The sequence below is a fragment of the Aythya marila genome (genome assembly GCF_965140915.1).
Source record: "Aythya marila genome assembly, chromosome: Z".
Taxonomy (NCBI): Eukaryota; Metazoa; Chordata; class Aves; order Anseriformes; family Anatidae; genus Aythya; species Aythya marila.
In genome coordinates, this window is record NC_139080.1 from 43197322 (window position 1) to 43223314 (window position 25993).

The following is a 25993-nucleotide window of genomic DNA, read 5'->3' on the forward strand; positions in this document are numbered from 1 at the left end:
GGAATATACCACCTCTGAATTATTCTACAAAGAATTAAGGGACATCTCCAGATCAACTGCCCCTGTCCTTATGGGTGACTTCAACCTCCCAGACATTAGCTAGAAATATCATAGAGTCAATACAAACAAATCCAGAGAATTACAAAAATCATGGTAATTACTGAAGGCCTGTCAGGCTCACTTCAGTGCCTGACAGGCCTTCCGTAAAATTATGGAGATTATTCTGGGAGTTAGTGACAAACACTTGAAAGACATTGCAGAGATTGGTCATAGCCAACATGGGTTCACAAGGGAAAAGTCATGATTAACAAACTTAATTTCCTCTTACAACAAGTTTACCCATCTTCTTGAACAAGAGAAGGCAGTAGAAGTAATTTGGGGGGGGGGGCGATTTCAGCAAAGGTTTTGATACTATCTCTCATGTAAACCTTCTAGAGAAAATGTCCAACGTACAGCTAGACAAATAAATAATATGATGGGTGAAAAATTGGCTGACAGGTCAATCTTACACAGTTATGGTAAATGGGGTTGCATTAGGCTAGAGAGCCAGTCTCTAGTGGGGTTTCCCAGGGCTCCATGTTGGTGCCAGTTCTCTTCAATGTTTTTACAAATGATCTGGACACAGAACGCAAATTCATACTAAGTAAGTTTGCAGATAACACTGAATTAGGAGTACCTATTGACTTACTCAGAAGTAGGCCTTTCAGAGAGGTCTTGGATAGGCCAGAGGGCAGAGCAATCAACAACCATAAATGTTTAACAAAAGCGAAATTCTGCTCCTGGGATGGAACAACCCTAGCTACATGTACAGACTGGAGGACAAGGGACTGGAGAGCAGACCCACAGAAAGGGATCTTGGCCAGCAGTGTGCCCTGGCAGCCCAAAGGGCCAGCCGTGCCCTGGAGTGCAGCAAGCAGGGCACTGCTAGCTGGTCGACAGAAGGGATTGTCCTGCTCTGCTCTGTGCTGGTGTGGCCTCACCTCAAGAACTGCATGCAGTTTTAGGTGACACAATATAATAAAGACATAAAAGTATTAGAGCGTGTGCAAAAGAAGACTACAAGGGTAGTGAAGGGTCTAGAGGGGAAGACATATGAGGAGCAGCTGAGGTCCCTTTGGTTTGTTCATCCCAGATCACAGCAGGCTGAGGGGAGGCCTCTTGGCAGCCTGCAGCTCCCTCATGAGGGGAGCAGAGGGGCAGGCACTGAGCTCTGCTCCCTGGGAACAGCGACGGGACCCGAGGGACTGGCATGGAGCTGGGACAGGGGAGGATCAGGCTCGGTGTTAGGGAAAGGTGCTGCACCCAGAGGGTTTTGGGGCACTGGGACAGGCTCCCCAGGGATGCGGTCAGAGCATGAAACCTGTTGGAGTTCAAGAAGAATTTCAACAATACTCTCAGACTGATGATTTAAATTTTAGGTAGTCCTGTGCAGTTCTGTCCACAAGTTAGGCTCAATGATCCTTGCATATTCCTTCCAACTTGGGATATTCTATGATTTTGCAATTATACTACTTAATAAATTAATTGCAATTAATTCCATACTCCTTTTACTTGCCTTTTCTGAGCCTTCAGAATTCCTGTTTTCACAACTGAGCAAGTGGGTATTATGTGAAATACAGACATCAATCTACAGATAGTAAATTGAATTGTGTAATTTCCCCACAGGTATTTTCTTATACCAAGGAGTTATCAAACACTAGCAGTGGGCTAACAGTGCTGAGCAATTACTCTGTTAGTCCAAGTCTAGTTTATCTATAGCTAGTTCTCATTATGACAGCCCTCTCCAAACCCTTATACACGACCAGTGAGTATTTACAGTGTGTGTTAAGGCTAGCCGGAGCCTGGGTTCGAGTCCCAATGCACCTCCTATTCAGTGTTACATTCCCGTCCCTCCCCCCACCCCCCTGCATCCCTCCCCCATTCAAACCACTGTGCCATGAAGCCTTTGGGACCTGAACTCCACTGTGTCTTCTGAACAGAAAACAGGTTTGGAGCTGATAATCATATTAGGTGACTGCCCTTAATCACTCCTCACAAAGCAATCTGAAGTCCTTTATAAGTCAATTTTTTTTCGCTTGGTTACAGCCCACTGAATGCCTGAGTCTGAGAGCTTCTGCCAGGTATTATGTGGCATCTCCCAGCCTTAGATATCCCCTGTGGTTTTTTCTCTACTTGACATTCTGTCCCCTTGGCAACTGATTTATCTCTACCCAGCTCTGAAGTGTATTCACTCCTGTAGCATGAAAGTAATTGCAAATGCCAAGAACTTTACCATGGTGCCACAAATCATTTGTCTATAAGACAGGATAGGAACGTCAATTTCCAAAGAGAAGAAGAAAACCTTTATTTTGGCAGGAAACTCTTGCTGTGGTAACCAATAAAAGATTTGTTGTTATTCTAATACTGAAGAAAGTGCTGAAACTGATTTCTATTACATTTGGTATAATTCTAAAATCAATTGCCAATTAGTGGTTCACCTATACAACCTCCAAATAATTGGATATTATAATTGAAATGTTTCTATTGAATTGACTCATTGGACTCCAGTTAAATAGTTTAGGCATTGTCTTCCTCTTGCTTTCATAATTTCACGATTGATATAGCAACAATATCTAAAATTATATATAGACTTAGCAAACATACTTTCTCTACCGATCTACCACGATAATTTTGTATTTTCTATGACCATATTATGAGAACACTCGATAGATAAGGAACGTATCTTCCAAGCAACTTCTGACAGAAGAACTGACATCATCAGTCCCAGATAATAAATAAAATCTGAAATGAGAAGATGAATATGGGAATTCATGTCTTCATTTCTCCTTGGTAATTTTCATTCAGATAACACAAGAAGTCTGTGACAGACTCAGGAATTCCCATATCACTGTTTCAGTGACTTTATTGTAAATTTCTGTCTTATGACATTTCCTGTCATCTACTGTTTAGCTTTAGCTGCAGACCCTCTCCTCTTTTGATAATTCTTGCCACTGAAGGTAGAGACTAAAGACATCAACAACAGATTTAATGTCAATAGTTAATTCAATACTTTCTTTATTCTTCCATACATACATTCTTCTTTTCCCTTCTGCCCTTTAAGAAAATGAGATGCAAGTGAATACAGAAGTTTGAAGAGCAGTGTTCAAAGGAAGAGATCCAAATATCCCATGCTTACTATCAGTTCAAAAAGGAAAAGAGCCAGGTGGCAGTTCCTGCTACACATGCAGGAACAAGTTGCTACACAGATGTGAAGACTGATTCTTCATATTTTCTATAGAACACTGGCATGAGAACAACATACAAACTGTAGACGGACGTAAAAGTCTACAAATGAGGAGAAAAGGAAGAATAATTCTGCCCCAGAAGCCAATAGCAACCTTTATGTTATCAACAATGGAAGCTGAATTTGATCTGAAATATAGTTATTTTAGATGTACAGTAAATGGGGAAAAAAAAAATCTAGTCCAAATTTCATATAACATCAATTTTCCACAGCAGAATTAAGAGTTAATATTACCATTAAATATAAAACTACTAAATGCTAGTAAACATATCCCATAATTGTTTTAGCAGAACAGATTTTTTTCTATTCACTGATCTAAAACTTACAGAAAAGTGCATATAATTAAATGACAATTGCACAGAAGATCAACTGCCCCAGAAATTAACTCAATTATTCCAAGTAATTCTCTATGTCTTAAATAGTTTTACTGTTCAACACAATGTTCACAGTGTTCAACACTCCCTCTCATTAGGGAGCATTCAGCCATAGCTAATGTTCTGAAGAAGACTAGTTAATTCATATAACTGACAATTTATTTTGATGGGCTACATGCTTTTACTGGACACTTTATGTTTGCTGCTGTTCACTTTACTCAACTGTTACCTAAAAGAGACTACCTATTTCAAGTATATTACATATATAAAGCATGTTAAATCATTTATCTATAGCTGTGTATACGCACTTGGGTGTTCATACATTTTGCATATAAAATATCAGCCCATAACACTACTTTTTGTCCAGTTTTGTGATACATCTTCCACCACAATGATGTTAACAGCTCTGAGATTTCAAGAGTCAAGGTGTAAAAACCTATCTGGTTTCTTCACTCTTTGTCTTTTTTTGCAGCAGCATGACACTGCTGATAAATGCTCAGGCTGGTTATCTAATCCTGGCTTCCAAAGCTCTAGCACAGACTCTCAGTTTGCTGTCATCTGCAAATGCAAAAAGTGAACTCTGCACTACCATAAAGATCATCACTGAAAAGAAGAAGCAATGACTGTAATAGCTCAAAATGTTCTCCCAATACTGGAAGCAAATCTGTTCTATCTACTCTTGAAACAGATTTCAAACATTTGTTCATTCATTTGTATTTTTGCATGTAGAGTGTTTCCCTTGATTGCTTGTGAGAACAACACAGAAAAAACAGAGTTAAAAGCCTATTTGATAACTACTGTTTGTAGTCTTTCTTTCTGCAAAACCTGTTTGCATACTGCAGAAAGAGATTTGATAGATTGGAAAAGGGTATCCACTAATTTTTTATTTTTTTTTTCTTCCAGGTTAATAGTAAAATATGACTATCTGAAAAATTCCTTAGGAATGGAAGTTAGTCTTTTTATTCTAAAATGTCTGGCTTCCTTCTTCTTGTTCCTTTCAAAGATAAGCATTACTGGGTTTTTCCAGTCTTCCATTCTCTCTTCTATCACAATGATAAATCACAGTTTCATCAGCTTGCTCTTTAAGAGCAGCAGTCGAGAATGAAGCATAGAAAGCCAAACCAGTTGCAAACATCTAAGTTATGCAAATATATTCTAATCTGTTCCTTTCCTTAAAGATGCTGAGCATTTACTTAGTTAATCAATGATTATCAATGATTATCTTATCGACGATTTTATACAGATGAATGTAGTTACCTTATACAGAAATTCATGTAAATATTTCTTCTAAGTTATCTGTCAATAGTCTTATATAACATCCTTTCTCCTTAACCATCTTCTTAAAAATTCTTATGTAGGATGACTTATTTTAACTATTGACACTTGTAACTATTGATAAAAATTACATCTCTTCTAGAAATACGTGACTATCTAGTTAATAAGTATTCATAAATTACACAAAACATTTCCTAATAATAAATATTTCAAAACACCAAATTCATTGTCATCTTCTAGCTCTGAGATAGTTCACCGGGAAGCCATTACAGATCTAAGTCCCCTCCCACTAATTTTATGTAAAAACACTTATTTCCTTTATTAATTTCTATAAAGCATTCTACTGTCTTATTTTGTTAGTAAGAAGAAGCCATCACAATGGGTTTCTTTCTTTTCTATTTTTTGTCCACTGGAAAGTCTTGGCATCCTGATATAGAGATGAGCACTGTATCGATTTCATCACTGTAAAATAGGTTTCAAGGAGCTTTTTGTAATTTACAGGTGATCAAAGATATATGCCAGCAATGTCAACCATATGATATGGCAGGTGTTTAAGATTATCAAGGGAAAAAAAATCATGACTTTTCACAGCTCAGATTTCTGTGGGTTAGCTGGGTACTAAGAATTGCTGCCAGTCTTGAAATCTTGCTCTTAAAGTCTTGTTCTGAATGAAAGCCACAGAAAGAGCAGGCACCTACTAAAATTTCTGAAGAAAGGGAAAGCTATAGTTCATTCAATATCCTCAGGTAGAGCAATATTTGCTAGTGAAGAACTTTCTCCTTCACCTCATAAAATGAGAATACATACACAGAAGTTTACAGAGCCAAATGTATACCTAACTCTCTATTCATGGTATAGCCCCTGTTATATTGAAAACACTTGCCTACCTGTATTATGCCGTCTAAGTAATGCAAAAGCATATCCATGGCAGCTTGTTCCTGTGATTGCTTTCCCCTACAGTATGACAGCAGAGAATACAAAACAAGCCCATATTGCAAATAGGAAGCCCATATTTTCTAGTCTGTATTTTTGTGTCCCCTCTTCACTATGATAGCTCGAGCATTTTCTAAATACTGTGCTGATACAGAAGTGTAAGATTTATGGCCATTACTAGCAATAGTTCAAGAGCTCACTAGGCAAGATTACCTTCCTGCTACCTACACTTGTGTACATTAAAAGTAAGGTTAAAACAACTGCATTAGAACCAAGATAAAATGCAAGTAGACATTCTCCTGATGTTTTTTTTTTTTTTAATTAATTAAATAATTAATTAATTTAACTTATGTAATTAACCTCATACTACTCAGTCAGTTATATTACTGTTATTCTTTTGTATTTCAAATATAGTTTTCTTTTGACTTCAGTTTATATATTTTCTGTACCCAGATGACCATAAAGCAGAACGAATTTTTGTCTGAAAATTTCCTAGGAGAAACTTTCGCTACCAGTCTGTGCCTCTCCTTCAGCAATCACTAGTTTTCACACTTCTTGAAGGACTGACCATATAGGTACCAGAAGCTCATGAATCTCTTACAGTAATCTAAAATCAAACAGAAGTGGCATCATTCTCTATGTCAGTCCTTGAAAATTCTTAAGTAAATAAATAAAAAATAAATAAAAAATAAATCAACAGAAACTAAGGGCTTCATGCACGTTGTCATTAAGAGGCTTACGATGAAACTCTGATCTCATTACAGCTGACAGAAAAACTTCACTTGAATTCAGTGGAGACCAACTGAGTCAACTGAGTTTCACAACCTTCTTTGGTTCTGTATACATTTAAAATAAGAATCCTATTTGCTTAATTCTCCATAATTTTGAAGGTATCAGGTATTATTCTGAAATATTCTGCATCAGATAACAGGACTAGATTAGGCCCTACAGAACAAGAAGCTGAACACCTCTAACTACTAAAGATATATGTGCATATTTAACTCCAAACAAAAGAGCATCATCTGCTAGTATATTTAAAAATATATGGTGATATGGGCTCCCTCTGGTGGTTATTTAGTATGAAATATTTTACACACACACAAAATTATATTTGCTAGTACTAATGAAAGATACAGATCCAAGCAAGGGAATGTTTTCAAATGAAATGCATTCTGTGTAAAAACATGTTTGTTTGTTTGTTTTTCATTCATCTGTAAAATATAAAAATCAAAGAACTCTTGAATCATTAGCTTGTACTGATCAAAACCAACCCAGAATCAAGTAATTCTATTTAAAACATATCAAGGATTTTATATCAATATAATATCTGTACAACTAAATAAAAGTTTAAGACAAATTTATTCCAACTCCTTTGGAAGTGAGTTAGAATATCTTTAATTGTTGTCTTGGCATGTCTAGTAAGATGAGTGTTTGTGGAAATCCAATTTAAGTGCCTTAATTTATAGTTAAATTACCACATCTTTTCATCAGAAACATTTGTCTTTTTCATCAGAAATTGTTCTGTTTTATATGGATGTGTTTACCTTAGGGGCAGATGCAGATCATCTTCTTGCTTTATCATAACTTTTCATCACCTGGTTCCATGTGCTACCCGCTCCCCACCACTCAAAACCAGGTCTAGAATTAGACCTTTACTACAGCAACAGAATATCTCACAGACAGAAACTGTCCTTCACATACAAGGAAAGTTCATGGAGATGGTTGGCATTATTCCTGTTTTGCATAAGAGAAACGGATGTACAGAGAGGGTAAGAATTTACTGTCTGCAATTACAGCATCACACTATCAAGTGACTCACTGAGTGAACATACATTGGCAATCTAATGCACTGGAAAGGTTCCCTGTAGGTTCATGTTTTCCTTGTGCCTATACCGGGAGCTATGCAGTGTCTACTCAAGCATACCACTGGTGTGTTTGAAATGGTACAACTAAGGCTGTGCAGGGACAACAATTAAGGCACCTAACTTGCAATATGGACTCCTGCAAGTCTCCTGCATTTCACTCACTCAAGTACAGTATTCTGTTATTATCTGCAGCATCCACGGCACACTTATCTGTCTTGCATCATGTTAGGTACAGACATGTCATGCTTGCCTAGGACTGACAAATTATACAAATGCTATTGCTAGTAAATTTGTGATACAGACGTGATCCTGGAGACACAACAAATCATGCCAGATCAATTCCTGGTCTTTCTTTTGTTCCACTGCACAGGCTGGAAATGTGGATGTGCTATTCAGAATGCTATTCAAGCCTTCTCTGAGCTTTAAACTGAGTTCTTCAAACTGAGCTTTATCATACTAAATGCTTTTGTCTGTTCCTTCCTGCCTGTAACAGCATGCATTAATCTCCCCAGAGTCCACTGCCTAGTCCAAATTTAAGGCTTACATCCACAGTGTAATGTCATATGTAGATTGACACACTTTTGCACGGATTTTTTAGAACAGGAGGGACTTCCAATCCTGATCTTCCATAATAGAAAATGAAAGTGAAAACTGTGAGAATTTTCCCAATGTTTCTGAAAGTTAATGGGAACAAAATATAAATCAGTGTATTTCATTTTCCAAAATAAAGTCCTTATATAAATAACCAGTGATCAACAAAACTGAACTGAAACTCCCTAAGTTCTAACCCACTGTGAAATGCAATCATTTCAGTGAAACACAACATAAATTAGGACTTTTCTCACTATTTACTTACCAATCTTGCCTCCAGGATGCTGGGATTTTTATTTTTTATGTTGTACTACAAATTTATTACAGTACTGGAACTGTAACAGAGATGTGTATTCTTTGATACATGGCCAAGCAGACAAGTGCAAAACAACACAGGCAATATTTCTCAACCAAATTTGTAAAATCAAAAGTGCAAGTTTAAAAGAAACATTTATCCTGTCTTTCACTTTGTGAGCATAACTGATTGCAAATACACTGAAGCCACAACATTATAATATGCAAATACCCATGCCATTTAAAATAGTTTACAGACATGAATTCAGATATGTGGCAAAGTGGAGCTCAGTGAATTGCATCTTACTACACTGACACAGTCTTATGCAAACTTATTTTTAGGATGTAGTTAACTGAGAACACTGACAGATCACATGGCTAAATATCTGCATTCTAAGACAGCCAAAGTTGATTGCAGTTACACTGATAGCATCTACTGAAGGAGTAATAGGAAACCACACCTCAAAGATTTATTACAACTTCTTCAGTGCACTTCCACGTACATTAGTAAGAATGATTTATCAGCCCCACTCCTTGATTCTGGGCTGTTTAAATTTTCTTCAAATGAGGGTTTTATTAGCATTACAATCATTGTGATATCATTATTTGAAACTGAATCTGCCCATATTTATAATGTTATTAATCAGAACCAGTCTCAACTATATTGTTGTATAAAAGGTGCGAGAAAAGGCTGTCCCGGTGGAAAGCTTAACTTTACAAACACAAACACAAGGAAATGTCAGTTCAGTAAAACACAGATTTGGTAAAACAACAGGTCCTTTCAGCCATTCTTCTATTGCTAAGAACAGTTGATCTGAGAAACCTGTCTACCAAAAACTCCCTTTTCTATTGAGTCTCAATGTTTAAAAAATATATATATTTAAAAATATATATGGATCCTTACACGTTCATATGAAGGTCTACAGTAAATTCACCCCTTATGCCTTCATAAATTAGGGTGGGTCATTACTGAGAAAATTAAAATACAATTAGAAAGTGTATTAATATGTTATTTTTGACCATGTAAGCTAAAGTGCATCATATATTGGCAAGATATTTAGACATAATATATTAGAAATTAATATAAGAAATGTGTCATGTCCTTAGTTCCATACACATATGCGTGACAAAGCTTAGAACTTCTTGATTACAGTTTTCTCTGTTTCTATAAAATGGAGGTAACAGTATAAAACAGGGCTAATTGTAACTCATTGACAATAGGGCAGTGCTTTCAAAAGGTAAGCCTCTGTACAATTACTCACTATCACTATACAACACATGTAAAATAAGAATATATCTGTATCTGAGTATTATTTATAACTACTATCAAGTGTTTTAATGCACAGTATTGTCCTAGGATTTAACCAGCACTGTTTCAGATAATGTAAAAAGTACAAATGAATATAACTACCACTAACAGCTTATATTTAAGTATTCAGATGTGAGGCAATAGGTGAATATAACACATGACAGAGCACAAGAAAACAGATCAACATCTTTCATCATGTTATTTACATAACTGGAAAAAAAAAAAAAAAAAAAAAAAAAAAAAAAAAGAGGAAGAAGACCTTTGCCTCCCAAAAACTTGTATTACCTTAAGAGACTCTGAAATACCCCTTAGATGCTTTAACCCCTTGTCCTTAAGATTCTGTGTTGCATCATTTCAATGGTAGAGTGAAATAGTGATGAGGATAATGGAGTCCTAAACTGGTCAGCCACTCATCATTCAGGTAATGGCAATGTGGAATCTGAATCTGCCTTACTGCATAAAGGTCATGCTACTAGGACATGCTAGACAAGGAGATACAAGTCTCTTTCTATTAAATTGTTAGGATGACATAATAGGATGAAAATAATTCATTTAAAGACTGTATGTAAAGAATTTGGTCCTGAACAGATATGCACAGACCGCCTTTCTACTAATTAATCCATCATTAAAATACAACATGAAAAGAAGATGAACTTTGATTATTTCATAAGGAAAGGCCAGCATACCTAAAAAAAAAAAAAAAACAAAACAAAACAAAAAAAAAAACTCAATCACATATATCCACACTATCCACACATCCTCTGTTCACAGAAAATTCTTTAAAAGTTTAATTGTCATTTGGTATCACTCAAATATATATATATATTACTACATAGCTACATGGTACCACATGAAATAACCTTTAAAAACTATTACTGACAAAACAAAAATTTTTGTCTCTGAATATTTATTCAATTCCAATATTCAACTTTTTGCTGTGAAAAGTCAATTAATTTAGTTATACTTAACACATCCAAACATCCCAGGCACCCATAAAGCCAAAGTATAAGCAACAGTATACCAATCACATTGTTTTACTTTAAAAGCATAACAACTGGTTTACTGTTAGTAGAAAAAGAAGAACAATTTCTGAAGTCACCATCAATTGCTTCCTACAGTTGAGAATGAAAATCAGAACATGAAAGTCAAAGCAGAATTCCAGTCTCCAGTCAGCTGTATTTGGCATTCAAGAGTCCATCTGTGTGGTGAGTAAGGTCAATAAATACCCAATAATTATTGCATATCAGGTCTTACTGCTGGCCTATAATTCTAAGACCTATGCCTGATGATTCCTCTATCAGAGCTGTTAATTTTCTCATCTGACTGCATCTGTAAATTGCTTTAATCTAATCTAGGTTCTCAATTTTTTTATTTCATTCCATTTAAAATCAAAGAATTTCTCATATGCTAAAACTAGTGACACAGAATACTAATATCAGCAGGCAGTGCAACTGCTATTCAGATTCAGTATTAAATGAATTCTCCACTTTCTCATTCAACAATATGTGTTATATGGAAAATAATATTGTGTTCTTCCAGATCAAAGTAGACAATGGTATAATAACTCCTTCAAAAACTTGCCTGTAATGGGTGAAAATTAAAATTTGGAACTTGTGAAGGCTTCAAATTAGGTGACATATAGGATCTTTCATACAATGAATACAAAAACATCACATTTATTAATATTATGGATGGTAATCTACTAAGGCAAAGGTGTTGCACAAAACGGTAAGTATGTCTATTTTTAATCTCACTATAATGAATAAAAATGAATGAATTACAAGCCTGGAAAGTAGTACTTGCTTAAGGACCAGTTATTGCGACACATTTGTATTCAGTGTAGGAAGACAGAAGACAATCCCAACAAGTAATTATGCATGATGAGTTATTCAGAAGGACTAAATATCCCAGTGCAGAAAATCATAATAAAGATTACTAGGAAGACAAATGATCAGAGGAAAACAATAAATTAAAACCAGAAGTTCTAAAGAGTGCTGCATTTGGCAGAACTCCTTAATTCCAGTCTTTTTCACTTAAACAATGACAATTTGAACTTAGAAGCAACAACTAGAAATAACAAAAATAAGTTAATTAATTTTTAAATAGATGGTAATAAAATTGAAAAGATAAAATTCAGGAAAAGAACAAGGGAAAATAAAGATTCCTGAAGTAAATATATATTGCTAGATGAAGGACCAGCAAGAAAAATGTTTGAATTATATTAGGAACAAAAGAAATGATGTCAATGATCGAACATTTTCAGGATAGGATTGGTAAGCTATTATTGCACATAAGGCAAAACCATTCAATGCATATTTCTGTTCTGTATTTGAAAAGAATATAGATAGTTTACTTGTACAATGGAAGATTTGTAGGTTGTCAAGAGCAGAGGATTATATTTTAAGACATACATTGACTAGAACCCTTTTAAAATCATCAAACCTGACACTTCCAAAAGAGTTAGCTAAATAGATCATATGGTAGAAAATAACTAGTCTTTTAAAACCTTGAAATGTTGAGAAAATATTGTAAGAAAAGGCTTACTGGTAGATTAGGTAATGATACAACAGGTAGCTGGATGCCAGTCCTAGTCAAAATAAAGGCAAAATGTACTGTATGATTAAGTATATAAAAGCTGTAAAACTTGAAATGCAATCAATATTACTTCATAGGAAGTGTTCTGGAATCCAGGTTAGGTTTTGCCATGGACTTCCTGATTTACAAACACAGAACTGGGAAACACCATGCTCTGATGGAGCTGTACAGAACAGACAGCAAGGAAAGGTAAGGCTATAGCATACATGGAAGTAAGCACATACTTCCATACTTCATGGTGGAGCACATACTTGCTCCACCTGATAGAAAATAGGTGAAAAACAAAAGTAGTTCTCACCTACCTACCAATGTAGTAAAGAAGCAAGAGGAAATAATGAAATAATCCACAATGACCAAGGGAAAGCAAGCCCACTATTGAATCCCTGCCCTTTGCAACATCTTTTATAGATAGGCTTGTCCCAAGGAAAACAAATGCTCTCTGTTTCCATTTACTTCTACCCCAGTAGTTTTAATTTAAGATAAAAACTAGTTTTTTATAAAGGAGAAACAGCAGGGAAAATCCTTTCAGGTCTTGCTCTTATTATGGAGTGACAAATCAAATCCTGAAACACTATCATTAGGATTTCAAGGCCCATGTACTCTCCATTTCTGCCGTCCACAGAACAGAATACAGACAGCTGACAGCAGCATATTCTGAAACCTTCTCTGAGGCATTAGGGAGGCTCCAGGAAGCACAGTATAAATTTATAGTTAATTTATCCTTTTTTTTTTTTTTTTTTTTTTTTTTTAAATAAGGTAATTTAGTTATGTAAATGCCAGCATTAATAGAACCACAACCAAATCATAGTGAAAATATCATCACAGTTAATGTATCACAAAAAACTCCTGTGAGGGATAGTGGAAGAAAAATAAGAGCTAGCAAACACACTGGCATTATATTAGCACATATAATTTTAAAATATAAAAAAAAAAAAATGAAACAAAATATAAGCTACATTATTTAGTTGTCTGTTCTTCAGACAACTGGCAGATGCCTCACTTGCTAATGGTGGCCCTGATTCTAATGGTGGATTTCAACCACCCAAATACCTGAAGGAACAATACAGCAGCACACAAGCAATCAGTAGGTTTCTGGACTTCATGACAATACCAGTCATGACAATACCATTTAGCATTTTCTTTAGTGACCCAGATGATGTGACAGAGTAAACCCTCAGCAAGTTTGCAGGTGATACAAAACTGGGAGGAGCGGCTCATACACAAGATAGTTGCACTGCCATCCAGAAGGACCTCAGCATTCTGGAGAAATGGACTGATATGAACCTCATGGAGTTCAGCAAAGGGAAAGACAAAGGCCTGCACCTCTAGAGGAATAACCACATGCACCAGAACAAGCCATAAGCCAACCAGATGGGAAGCAGCCAGGCAGAAAAAGACCTTGGGGCCCCACAGGCAGTCAGTTGAACACAAGCCAGCACTGGGCCCAGGCAGCAAAGAAGGCCAAGAGATGTCTAGGCTGGATGAGGAGGAGCTTTGCTATCAGGTAAAAGGAGGAGACCCCTCCTCTCTTCTCCACACTGGTGAGATGCATTTGTAGAGCTGGCTCCTCAGTGTGTACACGTGAGTACACTAGAACCATTATAGTGAAGAGCCATGAAGGAGATTGACAGTCCATGATTAAGAGACTCCAGCACCTGTCATCAAAGAAGAGACTGAGAAAGCTGGGACTGTTCAACCTGGGGAAGAAAAGGCTCGGGAGGGTCTGACCAGAGTGCATGAATTCCAGAAGGAAGGGTATAGTGAAGGCAGAGCCAGGCTTCAGTCAGAGTTATCCAGTGACAGGACAAGAGGCAATGGGCACAAACTGAAATGCAAGAAATTCCTTCTTGACTCTAAGAGCGACTGGAATATGTTGCCCACAGAGACTGTGAAGTCCCCATCCCTGGAGATATTCGAAACCCAACTGGAGATGTCTCTGAGCCTCTCCAAAGCAGGTCCTGCTTTGAGCAGGGACTGCAGTCTAAATAGTCTACATGGGTCCTTCTTCCTGCTTCATCCACTGTGATTCTATCAAATAAATCCTAAACCCTTCTTAGCCTATGACTATTATGGCATAGTTTTCTAAACACTCTTCTTTTTCTGTAAAGTTTAGTCTCACTGAATATGACTGAATGCTTTTATAGAACTTCCTGCTTAGTACGTCTGATCAATACAGGATTGAAAAAATACTGCAGCAAATTCAACCCTTTTTACCTTAAGGTTCCCAGTGTTTCCAGGCTCATGTTAATGTTTATGGAAATTTTTCAGAAATTGTTGCTAGTGCAATGTCATTGTAAGCATACCTACACTAGGGAATGTAATACCATACTAGGGAAACAGATGATCTAGCAATTAATGGACTGGAACACCGCATTAGCATGCAACAATATTAGCTTAGATTCTAAAAAGCATCAGCACAATGCTTCATCCAGGCTAATTACCTCTGCCAATCAGCCTGAATTTCACAGGACAGACATGACTACACTCTGACCACAGCACTACACTACATGGTGTACACCAAACAGCAGGTAGCATTCTAGTTTATTTGGAGATGAAGATTCCTATAATTCTGTCTATTCTATGTAAAACCACTCAGGGAAAAAAAAAAAAAAAAAAAAAAAAAAAAAAAAAGCTTGCCTTTCAAAACACATTTTTAGTACAAGGTGTATCTAAGGCTATACCAAAAAAAAAAAAAAAAAATATATATATATATATATATATATATATGTATATTTCAAGGAGTTATGCTGCATATCAGTTATTTTTCAAGATCTTTAGCTGTTAACAGCAAATCTTGACATCTCTTGGGCTCCTCTCAGGTTATCTCTCTTAGAAGGAAAATCTATAATAAAGTTATATACTTTCATTGATGGAATTTTGATTTTTCACATAAGATGCACACAAATCCCTGTTTCTTTTAATAACATTGAAACAAAACCATCAGAGAGTTTTCTTTTTCATACGGTTTCACCCAATCACTTCCTTAACAGTGTTACTCTTCAACTGCAGGAGGAAAAAAAAATATTACTTTATGGTGTTTGCTGAAGTTCTTCTGCTTGCTAAAAACTGAAGGTATATTAACAGTTTCCTCTAGGATGTATGTCAGGCTTTGCATAAAGAACAGCTCAACCTCAGTCATGCTCTGCTTACTTCCCAGAAAATGATCATGTTGCTCAGGTAGCTCATGTCAATTTCATCCACTTCCAAATAAGCAATGTCTTTGATGTCAGCTAATTAGTTCTGCACTGCTTGAGCCTGTTCAACAAGGTTCTGTGTATCTGAGCTAACACAAGAAGCATAATAAAATTGTTCAAGTTAACTTATGATCTTAAGCCACACTTCTCAGGTCACATTCAAGAACAGATTCCAAATTTATATTCTAATTTGACCCCTTTACATGATCTTCATCTGTCAAAAGTTTTCATCTAAGCAGGCACTTTCTTGGCTTGAAAATCTTTGTTTAATTTTTGTATTGAAAGTACATTTGTATTGAAAGTATATTGAAAGCTCCCAGGGTCTTACTTTATTTCTTTCCAGCTGTGACTCTTTATTTAGAACTGTTCATCTTGTTTAAGCACGCTACACTGACTGACTGCCCAGCTAACTGACTTACAATGAATGCAAGGGACATCACCAAGGCAAAATGTGAGCAGAAAGAAAATGTGAGTTGCTTCTAGTATATGTCTAAATAAAATAACCAAAAGACCTCTAGTACCCATTCAAATGTTAAGGCTTTACTATAGCAAAGATTAATTTTGACTGTTATTACCCTGGAAAGTTTAGTGGTGTTCATGTTTGCAACACCATTGTATACCAGTGCCCATAGCAACCTCATAATAAAGCACTGCTTCAGGGTAAACTTTCACACAGCCCTAGCCCAAAGCAGTGGGTGTGGCAAGGCACTAAAAAAGGCCCCTTTTACCTCCCCCTCTCCATTTTAAATGTTGTTACTTTGGCTGGTGAGCCAACAGCAGGAAATACTCTATATAAATATCCTAAATACTCTTTGAATGGGTTGCTTGATATCAAGAGACATATACAATTCATAGCAAGAAAGAAAATAAAACCAAATATCCTGAACAGAGAAATGAAGAAATAAATGATTACATGCAGCTAGGCTCAGTGCACAAGAGATTTCAGAAGAAACCAGATCTAGGATGTCAAGGAAAAAATATATTTTAGTTGTCAAAATGATTTTATGTAGGTTACTTAAATCTTTAACATACTATGGCTTGAGCTGATAGCATTACTCTGCTACCTACCTATATTCTGCATCCAAACTGAAGGACTACAGGATAATAATTGTTACTATATTATGCTCTTCATATCCTTATTTTATAGATCCTCAGCATACGCTGGCCCCATCCAAAACAGTTCAAAAGTCTGTTCTGCTAACGGGAAATATTTGACACCATTGTTTAAACACCTGGTTGCAGCCATTTATGACTCCTCCATTTTCCCACTTTTGAACACCTACAGCTGTGGATTTCAGTGTCAAAAAAACTATACTAAGATCCTCTTAACAGTTATTCACATTTTTTCCCTGTCTTTTGTTTCAAATACCACAAAGTTTAATCTAAAACAAAACTAAAATTGTATTCTTGCTTGTTCATAAGGTTTCATGTGCATATCAGGCACTGTATATATAACTATGATCATAACAGCAATAATAAACTTAATTCACAAAAGATCCAGACTCTATCATTTACTCATGTTGTCTTACTTTCAGCTAATCACTGTAGCATCTTTTTCTGTATTAAAAGTCACTGGCATTTGACAACAACACAAAGTAATCACAGAAACTTCCCTTAATTAACTTAAAATCAGTTCCAAAAAGAATAATGTTAAAAATAGTGCAAAATTTTCTGTAAAAAAAAATCTAAGTGGCTGACGCATATATATGTACCTATGTACTGATTTAATGTCTATTATACACCTTATACATCAGTACAAAACATATATATAAATGACTTAGTTGTAATGACTTAGTGTATTAGTGTATTGTCAAGTTAGGGCTTTATTTGGAGATCTCAGTGGGTTTTCCCAGGAACACACTCATTTCTAGTGAAACTGCTGATGCTCTAAAATTTAGTCCAGAGCACCTCAAAATGCAAGGAGCAAAAGGAATAAAAAATAAATATTTTATGAAATATTAATGATGAAAGATGGCTTTACAAACATAAAAAATGGGCATTGGTCTAAGGTTGTGGCTTGTTGCTGTGGAAGATATGCTAACATTTACTGAGTCACTTAACTATAATTTACAAACTTAGGAAACACAACCAATTTTATGTAAATAGTGCATATGTTAAAAAGTAAGTTTAGGAACTCCAGAGTTCCTAATGCAAAGATTTGTTTATTTTTAAATCACTGCCTCTCTATGTGTATATATACACTCCTCTATAGGTTTTATTTAAGAGGGCTTCATATCAAATGTAAGAAAGAATACATATCTTTGGTTAAGATCCATTTTCAGCTTTTTCCTCAAAAGAGGACACAGGGACAAATGACAGTGAGCTAAACAAGCCAGCTCTTTAAAGTCCACTCTAATGTAGGCACTCAGAGTAATACCATTTCCCCTGGTTAACTGCTTGATTACATCATATTGATCCAGCACCCAGATCCTTCTTGCATGACACTCACTTTGAAAAATTATATTCACCATTACCACAGACTTAAAAAAAAAAAAAAATCTAAAAAAAGTGGTTGAGAACAGAAATTATGAGTACAAATGAAGCATTAGAAGTAGAACAGAACTTGATTTTTGGCAACATACATGTAGACTGTAAATGCAAAAAGCAGGAATTACACAGAGACATGTCTCCCACTTCACTCTTTCTGCATGACAGAGTATAGCACAACTAGCTGAGAGACTATCAAGAACCCCAAACAGCTGTCTGCACTTATGGCTACAGAGAAATTAAATAATTTAATTATTTTTAATTCAGCCTGATTAGATACTATACTTATCTGTTTACAGACTACAAATGATAATTAATATATATTTTTATTTTTTTTCTTAACGAGAAGAAACTCTTAAATATACAGTATACACTAATAACCTTGATGGCTAGAATAACCTACAGCCAGGTTACATATATAAAAAAAAAAAAAAAAAAGAAAAAAAAAAAAAAAAAAAAAAGAAAAAACAAGGATCTTACTACCTTAGCATATTCAGAATACTAACCTTCCCACCCTGCCATACTCTTGGCAACTGCAGAGGAATTTTGTAAGATCACTGCTCATATGACCAAGAGTTTTTCTGTCAATAACAGCTTGGAACTAGCAGAAAGACTTTTTAAAAACTGTCTTAACATTAGCTTTGCCCAGTATTTGCCATAGTGTTTATGGTATCAGTTGAGAAACTAGAACCACTGAAGTGGTAAGTAACTAAAGTTGTCTGATATATTTATACACATACAAGGATTGATCAAAAAAATATATATATATGTGTAAAGTACACAATTGTATCAGCATCATGGGCTGAATGTGTTATTACATTGGTCTGAAAAGATAGGGCACAATAATGGTAGACTAACCTTTAAAGTGCCTTCAGCTCAGGAAAAAAAATCTAGATTCAATTGTTAAAGGCTTCCAGACAGACTAAAAATTATCAACATTACCTTCATATCTGTAAACTGTGTGTTATTAGTAGCAGAAGAGTGGTAGCATAAAAAATATATATGCAAAAGTATCTAATGTCAATTATAATTGTATGCCTTATATCAATCTTGGAAAATGAATATATATGTTGCTTTTGGAGGTACTACATACATACCCTCATTATCCTGAGGTTGACAGCTTCTTTGTTATTAAACTGACTGTGTACTACTGAAAAACCTCACACAGCTGTGAAACCTTGTGACATGTTCTTTGTGACATGCAGAACAACCAAGCCATAATAAAACACAAGTACAAAATGAAAAATCCCTCTCTGACTTCGGTTTTTCCATGCCTGGCTGACTAGCTGGTTTACCTCATTTATCAGAATCAATAAAACAGAGTAAAGATCCTACCCAGAAGTCTATTTCCTCTGTCACAAGGTCCTCAAACTATACAGCTGGGGTGAGCCAGGACATTTCTGCCTGGCTGCAGGGCTCCTGCCCACAGCGACTACCTCCTCTCTGAAAGAACAACATGCTTATTAGCTAGAACATTTGTTCAGCACCACTGAAATGCAACACCTGACGTTTGTTTAGGCAAGGTGTAAGTATTTGCTCAGGAATTCACCGTGAGAACGTGACATAAGCCATGACAGAGCTACCTGTAGCAGGTGACCTGCAGTTTTGTTTGCCTCCTTAGTCACAGCCTTGAGTTTGTGCTTTTTTTAGATGCTTTCTTTCCTTTTAACCATTCATTTCATTCAAGTACACATTCACTTCTTTTTGCTTGATTTCTGAACTGTTCCTCTTCTTCCTTTGGATAAAATCTAGACAGGGCTTACACTTTATTAAAATTTGACTTAAATTCTTGAGAAGAATAAAGGAAAAATATGGTTTGACAATGGAAAATCTCCAGTTTTCATTTTGTTTCTCAGCAATAAGTGGAACTTTCCCATGGCTAAGAGATTCTGGCTAGCTGTATGAAGAAATTGAGGAAAATTTTGTTCAGTGACTTTCCTCGGTCCCCAACAAAAAATTGTGGCAAACATCTGAATCAAAATGCCATGAATCACTCACATATAATTTCCCTGTATATGCAGGTAAGTCTACAGGGTTTTCTCCTTTTGTGCTGAAGGAGGACTGCAGGAAAACTTCATTACAGAAAACTTGTTCAAGTAACATCGGTCAAATTTAGTCTTTGTATCATATCTAACAAGATGGCATGTATTTATGTGTCCTTTTGCAACAATAAAAGTATTTTTTTCATTCCTGGTTTACATCCAAGCTGGGTACTGAATGCAGGAGTAGTTACAGTACCTGGAAAAAATCCATAGTAACCATGTCAAGGTGAACTTAAAAACGAAAATAAAAGCATGAAATGAAGAGGACAACTTTAAGGGAAATCACTTTCTAAAGAGAAGAACAGAATTTTTTGTAATGAAAACACTTTAGAAGAACTGATATAACTGAAAAAATCCAGTAAAAACAATGCTTAAGTCACATTTTATCAAGAATTATTACCTAGAATTTTTAACTGTCCCAAATTAATGGGACTATTAATGACTACGTCTTTATGTAAAAAGATCTAAACAACTTACATGGAAACATGTTCACTCTCCTTGTCCTTTTCTTTATTCCTCTTTGTCTTTTCCTCTCTTTATCTCTTCCTCACTGTTTCTCTCCTTCTCCATCTCTTTCTCTTTTTCTCCCTCACCTTCTCCTTCTTTCTCTTCCTTTTTCTTATTCTCTCTCTCCTTTTCTTTCTCTCCTCTCTTTCTGCTCTTCTCTATTTTTTTTTTTAATAAAATACATTACAAGGAACAAAACAACTATAGCAATCTCTGTTGCTGTACCATATAAAGCAGCTGCTCAGTCATTACATTATCATTGCCTTGATTTATAATATAGGCCAAGCATAAAAAAATTTGCAAAAAGTGATGTTCCAAGTGGTTTAGTAAAATTAAAATAGTCTATAAAAATGAAAGACTATGAAATAACAGCCTAATAAATATAGGGTGTCCAGAGCTGAACACAGGTATAAACCTAGATTAAATTTAGTTTCCAATAATATTGAGATTCACATATAAACAAAAACATGGCATATCTACTACATAAATTACATAATAGAGCAAAAAGGGGGACGTTACATGACACAGTGCACCTGGCAGATTTGTAGTAAGACCATGAAAATTAAGTTCTTTTCCATCTCCCCTCCAGACATACATTTCTTTGTTACCATAATTATATAGATTGTCAATACACAGAAATTTTTTCCAAATGTCATCTTTCCTCAACATAACTTGGTAGATACAAAGGAAATCTCTACAATTGCAATTAATATTTCAGAATAGGTTTGTAGCTTATAAAACTTACATTTATTTGCTCCAAAAGCAAGCAAATCATTCTTAAAATTTTCATAAATATATATATACATATATATACTTATATTTACATATATATGCGTCAATTCACAATTGGTAGATTGTAAAGGAGTTATTGCCTGAGCAAATATAATATTGACAGAAGTTTATTCTATAAATATACGTATATAGGTATATTAACTTTTTCAATTTGAATTAGGCCTGTATTTAAAAATTAATATTTAGGTCTGAACTTTTCTGAATGCAAGGTTATTTAAATTCAACCTAATTAAAACATAAAAATGACCATATCTCTATCAGTGCTTTTGGAGTTTTCTCAGTTCCTCAGAGAGGAACTTCTTTCCCTTCTGCTTACTGATCTTAATTCAGATACTGAAATCATCTCTGGCATGCCAGTGGAATTTGTAGTAGATGAACAACCTGTGACAGTTCCTTATGGAACAGCAGGAAATGCATAGCCTCACCTCAGCAGACAGAAAAAGCTACAGTGCAAAGTCATTTTTTCCTTTATTGTCCTTAAAATAGATTAAAGCTACATGTATGGCAAACAAATAACAAATACAGTAGTCTCTAACAGTAAGTTCTGGTCCAAGCAAATATGGCTGCAAAGTCAGATACTGAAGGGAAAAGCATTTTCTTTTTTTTATTGGCAAGGGGTAGACAATGACAACTTCACTTATTGAATACACTTCCAACCTGTGTTAAAACCATGTATTTCTTGGTTCCAAATGTGCAGAGTGATGCATTTAATATTTTGACTTGCCACCTATATTAGTAAATCTCATTTTTTGCTCCTTCGGGTATCCAAAACATTTTCAAATATATTTTAGTGCAACCTGACTCTCCTAAACCAGAAGCATGGCCTAAAGTACAACCAGAGACCCTTGAAAGTAGGACTTCTGCTTCCAATTACAAGTAATAGGAAGAAGGATTTTCCTGGAAAGTTGTGCAGAGGAAAAGGATCTGGGGGTGCTGGTCAATGTTCTCCTAAACATGAGCCCGCAGTGTGCCTAGGTGGCCAAGAAGGCCAACAGCATCCTGGCTTATATCAGAAACAGTGTAGCCAGCAGGGCCAGGGAGGTGATTGACCCCCTTTACTCAGCTCTGGTGAGGCTGCGCTTTGCGTACTGTGTTCAGCTTTGGGCCCCTTGCTACAAGAAGGACATCGAGGCCCTGGAGCATGTCCAGAGAAGGGCTATGAAGCTGGTAAAGGGCCTGTAACACAACTCCTGTGAGGAGTGGCTGAGGAAACTGGGGTTGTTTAGTCTGGAGAAGAGGAGGCTCAGGGGAGACTTTATTTGCTCTCTACAGCTAACTGAAAGGAAGTTGTACAGAGAAGGGGGTTGGCCTCTTCTTGCAGATAACTAGTGATAGGACTACTAGAGGGAATGGCCTGAAGTTGTGCCAGGCGAGGTTTAAGTTGGAAATTAGGAGACATTTCTTCTCAGAAAGGATAGTCAGGCATTGGAATGGGTTGCCCAGGGAAGTGATGGAGTCACCATTCCTGGGGGTGTTAAAGAAAGGTTGGACCTGGTGCTTAGGGACATGGTCTAGTGGATAACATTGGTGGTAGGTTGATGGTTGGACCAGATGATCTTGGAGGTCTTTTCCAACCTTAATGATTCTATGATTCTCTGACTCTTTCTTTCCTCTCCTCATGAAACTCTCTGACATGGTAGTGCAAAAAGTTATGTGCAGTTTTGAGAACATGTTAGTTTAAGAACAATCTGATTGCAGACACTGCATATATGGTTTAGTTCAGATGAGATAGTTGAAATATGGAGCAGTTTTCCACTCCAAGATGTTTCTTAACTGAAAGCAGGCTTAAGCAGAAATGCAGCATTTTGACAACACTTTCAATTTAAATAATTAAGTGTCTCAAAAATAAAACACATTTTTATTTCAAATTAATTTTGTTACTTTTTTGTTATTTATATATAATTTTTCTTTGCAAATTTTATTTTCAAAACATAATATTTTCATATGGTTCTGACAATGAAAATAAGCTTTTATTTTCATTGTTTTGGAAAACTTTTTTTTCTGCTTAACCTAACATAAAATTAGGATAAAATGTAACAAAAGATTCTGAAGAAAAATGAAAGTGAGAGGCCTTCCCAAGGCCAAGATGCTGGGACAGTAATCTGTGGCCCAGCACCTCCCCTAAAAATCAGTGAACAGTACCATTTTCCCACTCAAGCCAAATTCTGCTCAAGAGAAATTAAAAGATGTTGAAAAATTACTATTTGCAGTATTTCAGTCATCAGATAATGATGTCTATGCAAATGAGAGCTTCACAGAGGTAACTCAGCTCAGCAGCCCGGATTGATTTAGCCAAAAATCAGGCAAAGCAATACTCTCCCCTTTCTCCCAGAAACACACAACACAGTCACAATTCCCAGCACATATCCTAAGCCCTGCCCATACCCATACAGCAGTATTGTGACGTTTCTTAAAGTTACTTGTGCAATGAGTCTTTAGCTGGTGAGAAAAAATTGAATCAATGCATTCATGAAGACCAGGACCTCTTCCTAAGTATGAATGGACCAAGTATGCAGTATAATCAGCCAAATGCTGATAGAGAGATAAGACTAGAGTGTTTATCTAAACCTTTGTTCTCTCTTGCCATTACATTATCTGAAAATAAGAATGAAGGAGGCATGAGGAATTGAGCACAAGCCCAAAGGACCACCACATTGTCTTTCCCTGTTTCAGGTTCTGAGATTTATGAAGTGTGCAAATGCATGGCTGGCGTGGCAGAGTGAAGGAAAACCCACTGGTCCAGAGTCCTACTGCTTTTGTGGGGTTTTGGGTGGGCAATAATTTGGCAGAGACATGGACATGTACCTTTCACAGACAGGACAGGGAAAGGCCTCCTTGGGCAATTCCAGTGCCTGCTGAAAATGGGAAGTTTCAAAACATACCGTAAAGAAGGGCTCAGCCAGCCTGCTTGAACCCCATGTCCTGGTGCTATAAAGGAGCCCTGGAGGACTGAAATAAAAATAATTAAAAAAAAAAAAAAAAAAAAAAGTTACTTGTTATGTAAACAGTTTTTCAATGCTTTTTTCCTGAACTATTTTCCAAATATTTTTTCATGATATTTGCCTTCACTGGGCTTGATTTTCATTCATGATTAGGTCACCCTTTACCCCATTTTTTATTACAGTAATGCCTAATTTAAGTCCTAATCCAATCTGTCCTAAACAATCTCATCTAAGTATACGAGCTTTCTATTTCTGATTATTTTTATATTTCTTCTATTCTTTGTTTTAAATATTAGGCTGCTTACTAATCAAAAGTAAATGAAGTTTTGTTCAAAATGACCTTTGAACAAAAATTTACCACAGACAATATGGAAGCTTTACAGTATATTAATAATAGAGGATTTATCTTGTCTCATTTATAGGTATTCTTGAAACAGATAGAGACACGGATAAAATAATGTATTTATTGTAGCCAGCCACCTCACTCTAAAGCGCTGTAAAAGTAAACTCTGACAATTGTAATTTGACTTCTTTGAGTTAGATCATTCTCAGGGCAATAGTAACCAACAAGCAACACATTAAAATTGAGAAAAAGTACTAAAGCTGAAGACAAGGATTAAGGACACTGCATTGTTAAAATTAAGTATTAAAACCCTCACTGGACTATTTGCTAAAGATAAGAAATACCATACCTTGTATAAAATATAAACTAAAAAGGTAAGCAAACCTTAGCTTCAGCTACATGTATGTAACATGTACATGTACATGTATATATGTAAGATGATGCAATGCTGGACTTTTCCTACTGCCTCCCTGAACCATTACTTTTGTTCTAATCATTTCTGTTCTGAGGAGATTTTTGTCTAAAAATATGTGACAACAAGGTGAGGCTGTACCAGTGCAAATGAGAGCAGGCTTATTCGTTCCCTCAGCTAGCAAGCAGGGTATGGCTGGCCCTTTTGGCTGCCAGGGCACATTGTTGACACATTTATCTTGCCATTGACCAGAACCCCAGATCCCTTTCTACCAGATTGCTCTCCAGCGTCTCATCCCTGAATCTGTACATTCAGTATGGCCCTCCCAGGTGCAGAATCTGGCACTTGCTTTTGTTAGATTTCATGTGGTTGGTGGTTGTCCATACCTCTAGCTTATCAAGATCTCTCAGCAAGGCCTCTCTGCCCTTGAGGGAGTCAACAGCTCCTCTTAATTTAGTACCACCTGCAGCCTTCCTTAGTATGCATTTAAGTCCTAAATCCAGATGATTTATAAAAAATATTGAAGAGAACTGGCCCTAAAATGGAGCCCTGGGGAATCGCACTAGTGACTGGTCCTCCAGCTTGAAGTAACCTATTTACTATAAACATTTGAGCCCAACTTGCTAGCCAATTAGCCTGACCTGGCAGCCATTTTCCTTCCCATTTATCCAAAATCACTCTTTTATTGATTAGTATTAGGCTGATTCTTGCAGACACATTTGCTTTGAGAAGATAAGGAATTCTCTTTTAAGAGT

At 36.1% G+C, this 25993-nt stretch overlaps 1 long non-coding RNA gene across 2 annotated transcripts in view; it reads right to left on the reverse strand.

The window, feature by feature from the left end:
- The window catches only part of LOC309889895, a 41953-nt gene extending 22336 nt beyond the window's left edge, over window positions 1-19617 (reverse strand). Inside the window, exon 1 of one of the 2 annotated variants that reach the window (XR_014319334.1) lies at window positions 19536-19617. This is a non-coding gene — a long non-coding RNA (uncharacterized lncRNA). The remainder of the gene's footprint in view (window positions 1-19535) is intronic. The other variant, XR_014319335.1, reaches the window with a different exon arrangement.
- Window positions 19618-25993: the final 6376 nt, after the last annotated feature.